This window comes from Tupaia chinensis, unplaced genomic scaffold (assembly GCF_000334495.1).
Source record: "Tupaia chinensis unplaced genomic scaffold, TupChi_1.0 Scaffold000532_1, whole genome shotgun sequence".
NCBI classification, from domain to species: Eukaryota; Metazoa; Chordata; class Mammalia; order Scandentia; family Tupaiidae; genus Tupaia; species Tupaia belangeri.
Window position 1 is genome coordinate 2,615,530 of NW_006160045.1, and position 8,835 is coordinate 2,624,364.

Genomic DNA, 8,835 nt, shown 5'->3' on the forward strand with positions numbered 1-8,835 from the left:
TTTAAGAAACTGTCGAACTGTTTTCAAAATTGGCTGTACCATCTAAATCTCTACCAGCAATGTATGAGAATTCCAATTTCTCACATCCTCACCAATACTCGTTTTTATCTAGCTTTTTTATGATAGCTATCCTAGATGTATGAAGGGTATCTTAGGGTGGTTTTGCTTTGTATTTCCATGATGACTAATGATGTCTAGCATCTTTTCATGTGCTATTGGCCATTGGTATATCTTCTTTGAAGAGGTGTCTATGCAATTCTCTATTTTTAAATCAGGTTATTTATTCTTATTCTTGAGTTGTATGAGTTCTTTAAATACTTTAGATACAACTCCCTTATCCAATATATGATTTATTAAATTTTTCTCCCATACTAAGGGTTATCTTTGGTAGCACAAAAGTTTTTAATTATGAGGAAATTCAATCTATCTATTTTTTTTCTTGGTTGCTTATGCCTTTTGGTCTATTTAAAAGACTATTGCCAAATCTAAGATCTTAAAGATTTACTGCTATGTTCTTCTCTAAAAGTTTTATAATTTCAACTCTTACATCTAGATCTCTGATCAGTTTTGATTAGCATTTGTATATAGGGTGAGGCATACAACTTTATGATTTTACATGTGGACATACAATTAACCCACACAATTTTTTTAAAAGATTATTCTTTCCTTACTCTATGGTATCCATGTTGAAAATCAATTGATCATAGATGCATAGGTTTATTTCTAGAATCTCAATTTTTATCCCTTTATGCCAGTACTTTCTTAATTGCCATTGATTTATAGTAATTTTCCTTTTTTTTTTTTTTTGAGAAATTTTCACTGTAGGGCGCGTGCGCTCGCCAGACAGACAGAGAGAGACATAGAGACAGAAAGCGAGAAATCACCCCCCAGGGGGGATGGTCACGCCGCAATCCCTTCTCCTCCATTCTCCTCTCGGGATCTTGGGCACGCATGCACACATGCCCGGCGTGAGTTTTAAGCCACCGGGTCCGGGACACGAACCGCGGTCGACTACGTGGGAGTCCAGCGACATAGCCATTACACTAACTGCTGGTTCCCTATAGTAATTTTCAAATATGAATTCTCCTACTGTTCTCTTTCAAGACTGTTTTGTCTATTCCGGATCCCTTGAAATTCCATGTGAAGCTAAAATCAGCTTACTGATCTCTACATGGAAGCCAGATGGGATTCTTTTTTATTTTATTTTTTTGGAGAGTTTTTCTTGCTATAGGGTGTGTGTGCCCACCAGAAAGACAGAGAGAGACATAGAGACAGAAAGCGAGAAATCCCCCCCCAGGGGGGATGGTCACGCCGCAATCCGTTCTCCTCCATTCTCCTCTCAGGATCTTGGGCACGCATGCACACACGCCCAGCGTGAGTTTAAGCCACCAGGTCCAGGACTTGAACCGCAGTCAACTACATGGGAGTCCAGTGACATAGCCATTAAGTCAACTGCTGGTCCCCAGATGAGATTCTTATAGGGATTATATTAAAGCTATAAGTCAATTTGGGGAGAACTGCCATCTAATAATATTCCAATCCATGGAAATGGAATGTCTTTCAGTTTATTAAAATATTCTTCATTTCAATAATATTTTGCAGTTTCCAGATCTGTATTTTTATGATACATAAGCTCTGCACTTCTTTTGTTAAATTTATTCCTAAGGACTTTTTTGTTTGACGTGCTTGTAACTCTAAGTGTATATTTCTTCTTAATTTTAATCTAAGATTGTTTGTTGCAATTAATTGTATAAAAATATAATTAATTTTTACATGCAGATCTTATATTCTGAAACCTTTCTAAACTCATTCATTAGTTCTGTTTTTAGTTGATTCCTTAGGATTTTTCATATACTGTAAATAGAGATAGTTTTGTTTTTGCCCTTATTTCATTTTCTTACTTAATTGCCCAGGCTGGAACCTCTAGTACAATATTGAATAGAAATCGTGAGAACAATTATCTTCTCTTTTTATTTTCTTTTTATCTTAGGAGGAAAGCATCCAGTCTTGCACAATTAAGTATGCTATTACTAGAGGCCATTTATAAATACCCTTTTTGGATTGAGGAAGTTCTCATCTATGATTTGTTTGCAGAGTGTATTTAATGTGAAAGGATGTTGGATTTTTGTCAAATGCTTTCTCTGCTGAGGTGATCATGGGGTTTTTTGCTTGTTTGTTTATATTACATGATTGATTTTAAATGTCAAACCAAATCTGCAGCCTGAGAATAAACTCTACTTCATTATATACACAATCCTTCGTGTTTGTTTGATGAATTCAGTTTTCTTGAATTTTGTTTAGTATATTTTCATTTATACTCATACAAGATGTTTGTTATCTTCTTTTGGTATCTGTTGTTTGGTGTCAGGGTGACACTGGCTTTATAGAATGAATTTTGAAATGTTTCCTCTTATTCTATTTTTAGAATAGTTTGTGAAGACTTCATATTAATTCTTCTTTAAATGTTTGATTGTGTTTCATGCATTTGTTTATTCATAAATATTTGCCCAGGGCCTACTAGGTACAAGTACTGCCCTATGCATGGGGGAGACAGCAGTAAATAACTTTCCACCCTCAAAAGGCTAACATTTTTACTATTTGGTTTTTGTTTAGATAGCTAAAACTCTAAATTTAGTTTTGTTATCCCCTATTCACCTTAACTTAAGATATAATATTGTTGAGGGATGGTTTCTGTGATGATATCCGGGTTTTTGATGTTTCGGACAAAGAATTGAAAGAAACATACCAACAGCAAAAGGTAAAGAATTTTTTAAGAGGTGCCGCCATTTTTGCTGCCTGAATGCTGAGCAAGAGCCTGAGAGAGAGAATCGGAGATGCAATCCGCTTCCATCCCTCGCGCAGACCCTGCGGGAGCTGCTGCTGCTATGGATGATCATGATCGGGAGGATCTGGTATGCCAGGCAAAGCTGACCGAGCAGGCTGAGCGATACGACGAAATGGTGGAATCAATGGAGAAAGTAGCCAGGGATGGACGTGGAGCTGACAGTCGAAGAAAGAAACCTCCGAAATATTGCATATAAAAATGTGATTGTAGCTAGAAGAGCCTCCTGGAAAATAATCAACAGCATTGAACAGAAAGAAGAAAACAAGGGAGGAGAAGACAAACTAAAAATGATTCGGGAATATCGGCAAATGGTTGAGACTGAGCTAAAGTTAATCTGTTGTGACATTCTGGTTGTACTGGACAAACACCTCATTCCAGCAGCTAACACTGGCGAGTCCAAGGTTTTCTATTATAAAATGAAAGGGGACTACCACATGTATCTGGCTGAATTCGCCACAGGCAATGACAGGAAGGAGGCAGCAGAGAATAGCCTAATGGCTTATAAAGCTGCCAGTAATATTGCAATGACAGAACTTCCGTCAACGCATCCTATTCATTTAGGTCTTGCTCTCAACTTTTCTGTATTCTACTATGAAATTCTTAATTCCCCCAACCGTGCCTACAGGTTGGCAAAAGCAGCTTTTGATAACAGAATTGCAGAACTGGATACACTGAGTGAAGAAAGCTGTGAGGACTCTACACTTATGCAGTTGTTACGTGGCAATCTGACACTGTGGACTTCAGACACGCCGGGTGACAGTAAGAGCAGAATAAAGAAGCGCTACAGGATGCGGAAGATGAAAATCAGTGAGACATAAAAGCCAGCAAGAGCTACCATCTCTGACCGCCCGCTCCTGCTTCTCCCCTTCCAATCCTTTGGAAATTCCCCATTGTCACTGAGAACCACCAAATCTGACTTTTACCTTTGGTCTCAGAACTTAGGTTCCTGCCCTGCTTTTTGATGTTGTTTTTTGTTTTTTGGGTTTTTGTTGTTTTGGGTTTTTTTTGGTTGTTGTTTTGTTTTTGTTTTTGTTTTTAAAAAAAAGTTTTTAAAAGCTCTTAAAGGCAAGAGTAAACTTCTGTGAATTTTACTGGTCCCAGCTTTTAGGTTCTTTAAAAGCATGGTGCTGGTAACAGTTCAACAGTCTGTGGCTGCTCATTCTTGCCTCCTTTCACTCTCCTCTGAAGCAGGTTAGCATTGAAGGCAGTATAGAAAAGCCTGCGTGCGCGCTCAATTCTTTGTTTCTTCTCTTTGTCCCTTCTCCTCCTAAACTCCCCCATATACACGCCTTCCCTTCTTTGCTTGCTCAACCTCTTTTGTTCAGTATGTGTAACTTGAAGCTAATTTGTACTACTGGTTATCTGACTGGAGCCACAGGTAAAGAATCTGTATTGTTCTTACTGAAACACAGCATGGAGTTGACATTAAACTTAAATAAAACAAACCTAAATTTAAAATGCCAAAAAAAAAGATTTTTTTTTTTTTAAGTAAAAGCATAAGTAAACTCCCAAGAGGTAGAAGCAGGCCCTAATGTGGGTGGGGGGAGGTGGGGGAGGGAGAGAGAAGCTCAAGGACCCCATCAGTTACATTGTGTGAGGTGTATAATTTTTTAATCTAGTTGACATTAAACTTAAATAAAACAAACCTAAATTTAAAATGCCAAAAAAAAAGATTTTTTTTTTTTTAAGTAAAAGCATAAGTAAACTCCCAAGAGGTAGAAGCAGGCCCTAATGTGGGTGGGGGGAGGTGGGGGAGGGAGAGAGAAGCTCAAGGACCCCATCAGTTACATTGTGTGAGGTGTATAATTTTTTAATCTAAGTCATGTCAGTGGATCATTGGCTAGGCCCACTGATTATCCTCATCTCACTGGCTATATCAAATGTGGCTTAATCAGCTAGACAACCCATACTGGAAATTTCCTGCCTATGTTACCTTGGGCAGTGGATTTTCTGCCCTGATCGGTTTTCCTATCTAGCCACAGAGACAGATGCTCCAGCCCCTGGTCCTGCTTCTATTTTCTACCTTTCTTCCTGCCTCAATATCAACCGAAAAATATTTGAGATACGGACGTAAGTAAAATTAGTATTCTGATTCCCATGAGGTCTTTTTAGCATTTAGCATAAAATGACCCCTCTGTCACATACACATACATACACTCAGTGTCTTATTCCATCTTTCTGTTCCTTTCCTCCCTAATTCTGAACTCTGGCCTCCTAATCCCTACCCTGCCTCCTTATCAACACCTACTATCTCAATCTAATACAAGATTTTTTTAAATAGAAGTATATTCTCTGAAATAATCTCTGCCACTTTGTAAACTATAAAATGTATCACCTTTCTGAGAATGCACAGTGAGAAGTGATGAAAACTGGGACTCTAGGGCATAAGGATATAGTCTTGGGTATGTGGGGAATGTTACGGATTTTCTTTATCATTCTAATCACAGCATCTTGACAGTCACTACTACAAACATGACTTATTCTGGCCTTGCTTATAAAGTTTCTCCCTAGGGACTGGAGAAACTTGTTTGTATTTAAAGCAAGACAGCTGGATCCTCTTCCACAGACTCTGGGGATGGCCGAGGCTACCTGAGATCACTGAAGCAGAAACGAACTTTTCAAATGCATCCCCAAGCAAAAGAACATGATTTGTCCCCATCTAAGAAACAAAAGACAGTTCACTCCAGGCAGCCACATGCTCCCCTTTGACAGATTGATTTAACACTGTAAGTTAAGATTTTTTCCAGACAGTCTTTTTGTCAACACTGACAATAGAATCTTTAAGAGCTGATACTAAAGAAGAAGCAAATCTCTACAGACTTTACCACTCTCTACTCTAGTGATCACAGTCATAGAAACAGTACAATCCCGTCTCTGGTAATGCATTCATTCATGGCCTTTCACAAGGCCATGACCACTTAATCTGTACCAAAGACTGTATCATAGTTATTAAGATGAGTAAGAAAAGATTCTCTTCTCCAAGAGTCCATACTTAATGGGGGAATGCCCAATCTAGTGAAGTGTGTAAAATGGAGTATTTTCTCCCAAATTAAATACTTATGCTACCAGAGAACCTAACAAGAAGACTTTATGATAGTCTGAAGTTATGAGATATATTTAAATCTTCCATACAGTGTAATTGATGTATATTATTATCATATAATGACATAAATAGTAATATACACCCCAGAATTCTATTTAAAAAGTGAATATATATGCATACCTCTGTATTCCAGGGATCCTGCCAATTGATGGAATACAACATTGTATAAGGTATAATCCCTTTCCAAAAAATGGACTAAAATGCATTAATAACTCAAATAAGGCAATAACTCTGTCAAAAGTGATGTTTCTAAAAGAACAACAACCCTCCAAAAATCCTCTAAACCAAAACAATTACTGCTACAAAACATGCTATAACCTGTGTAAGGCATTATTAGTTAATGTTCCATAAAGACTCAAAGTGTCTGGCAGTCTCTAAACCAAGTGTCAAATTACCCTTTAATTGATCTGTTTCTTTTGAAACCAGAAACATGACTAGAAAGACACCTTCCCTGTAGCACAAACCACTCAGTACATTTAATAAGGCAGAAAACAATGTAAAATAAAACCCTCCTTAGGCCAAAATACATTTTTAACATAGTTCTGTGTAGGTTTTTTTTTTTTAAGTACTTTTATTTACTTACAGTATTAGTCCTAACATTTGCCTTGTACTCAGTCTATAGAGGTTGGACAATAGAATGGAGGACTCAGTAAGAATAAGGGAAACAGAAGCAATGAAGTCCCACCTGGTGAGAGGGTATGTGTGCTGGGTATAAATCGGGAATCAGCCCTGGGTCCTGCCCCAGAAGCTACAGTGAAGAATGGGAGTAAAGATATAGCCATAATATTTTAGGTAGAAAGTAAAATCCTGCTTCAACTGTGTTAGGACAGGGAACTAACAAAGGCAGAAAGTATGTGTGATCAAAATTATAAGACTGATTTTTAAATGGTTGTAAATATAATTTCAGTTGAGAAGCCTATCTCCAATGTGAGGAACCAACATGAAATAAAGAAAAAGGAAGATACTATGACATACTGGGTGAGCTCCTCTGGGATATATACACAAGTTCTTAGGACTACTAGAAGAATTATTCTACCTGAGCTCAAGCCAGACACAAGCTCGGCAAGAGTGAGGCTTGAAAAGGACACCTGGACCAGAAATCATATTCTCTACGAAGGAACAGGTGAAACTCAAGGGGAAAAAAATCAATGAGGCTCATTAGCCTCATTTCAAATGCATATAGTTCCACTGCCCTCCCTCTGCTCAATCTCATACACTCTCTCCCCCAGCCACATGGACTGTCTACTGGTTCCCAGACCTGACAAGCTCCTACTTCAGTGGTTCTTTAATACTGTTTACCCTTCTCTACCCTGGATAAACCTGTTTATCCACCAGGTCTCAGTTTATAGGTCAGTTTTTCAAAATTCCCTTCTCTGAGCCTTCATTCTAAACAGAATGCCTCTGTTGGTCTCTCTGGTGGTACCTTACATACATTTGCATCATAACATTTATTACAGTCTGTGTTTATGAATTTGTGATTATATATAGACAGACTCTGACTTATGATGATTCAACTAATGATTTTTTTACTTTATGTTTGTGCAAAAGTGAAATGCATTAAGTAGAACCATACTTTGAATATCCATAGACTCATTCTGTTTTTCATTTTTGATATAGTATTCAATAAATTACATGAGAAATTTATTTTATTATAAAATATGCTTTAAGTTAGATGATTTTGTCCAACTGTAGGATAATGTAGGTGCTCTGAGTACATTTAAGATAAGATAGGTTAAGCTATGATTTTCAGTAGGTTAGGTGTATTAAATGCATTTTCAACTTATGATATTTTCAATTTATGATGGTGTTTTTAGGAAGTAACCACAAGTAAATAAATGAGCATTTGTATATTAATCTGCTGCAGTAATAGAATACCAAAATTAGGGCAAAAACCACATCTGTTTACCCTTGTATATCCAATGCCTAACACATAGTAGAGAGTCAGAAGATATGTGATAACTTAATACATTTAAAATGTAAAAGAGATTAAGTTATTTTTCATACACCAGAGCTAAGACCAATGGAAAAAAGATTGTACCAAGGCTATAAATGATAAATTTTTATTTCCTTATTATCATTTAATTTTTTATTATATTTATAATATATTGAGCTGTCAGAGAAGTCATGATACATTTTTGCATAGAGAAACATAGAAAAATATATCATGACTTTCCTGACAACCTAATAAATTATAATGTATAGCCCCTAAATTACATGTTCTAATTATTGCACTAAGTAAAGAATTTGCCATGTTAATAAGTAGTGAACTTTTGGTCACCAGAAGCGTTTGGGAGGAAGCAAGGTGATCCCTTTGATTCTGAAAACAAGATTTGCTGAGCGTTGCCTTATGCTAGCACTTCGCTAGATGTTGAGGATATGGAAGTAAGATGAAATTGCTGATCTCAAGAAGCTCCTCAGTGAGAAGCATTCATAGAGACAGCAGAACCATAATACTCTAGACAGCAGAACCATAATAATCTAGATAGGTATTTTGCTAATCACGCTAATTAATAGTGGTTGCCTAACAAACTCCAGAGGAACTAATAAACAGAGAGGCCCACTGTGCTAGTTCTCTGTGAACCTTGAAATAGCATCTTCTCTGCTTCCCCACCCCTGTACCAGCATCAGCATCATTACTTTTTACATGGGTATGAGTTGATAGATAACCCCTGACATAAGTGAGACATGCATCTAGAACATGAAGTCCTTGTAGCAGAGACGGTCTCAGATGAAGTAGTTCTGTGGAGAAACCTGAGAGATCCATGACAGTAAGACACCCCCAGGTTGAGGAAGGCAAAGAATAAAGAGAGGGTTCCAGAACGGTGTGTTAATATACCGTAGCTACCATAACAAATAACAGAAATTTATTTCTAGCAGTTCTGGAAAC

The 8,835-nt window shown here is 37.3% G+C and overlaps 1 pseudogene; it reads left to right on the forward strand.

The window, feature by feature from the left end:
- Window positions 1-2,885: 2,885 nt before the first annotated feature.
- LOC102469479 (14-3-3 protein epsilon pseudogene) lies at window positions 2,886-3,669 on the forward strand (annotated as a pseudogene).
- The last annotated feature ends 5,166 nt before the right edge of the window (window positions 3,670-8,835 follow it).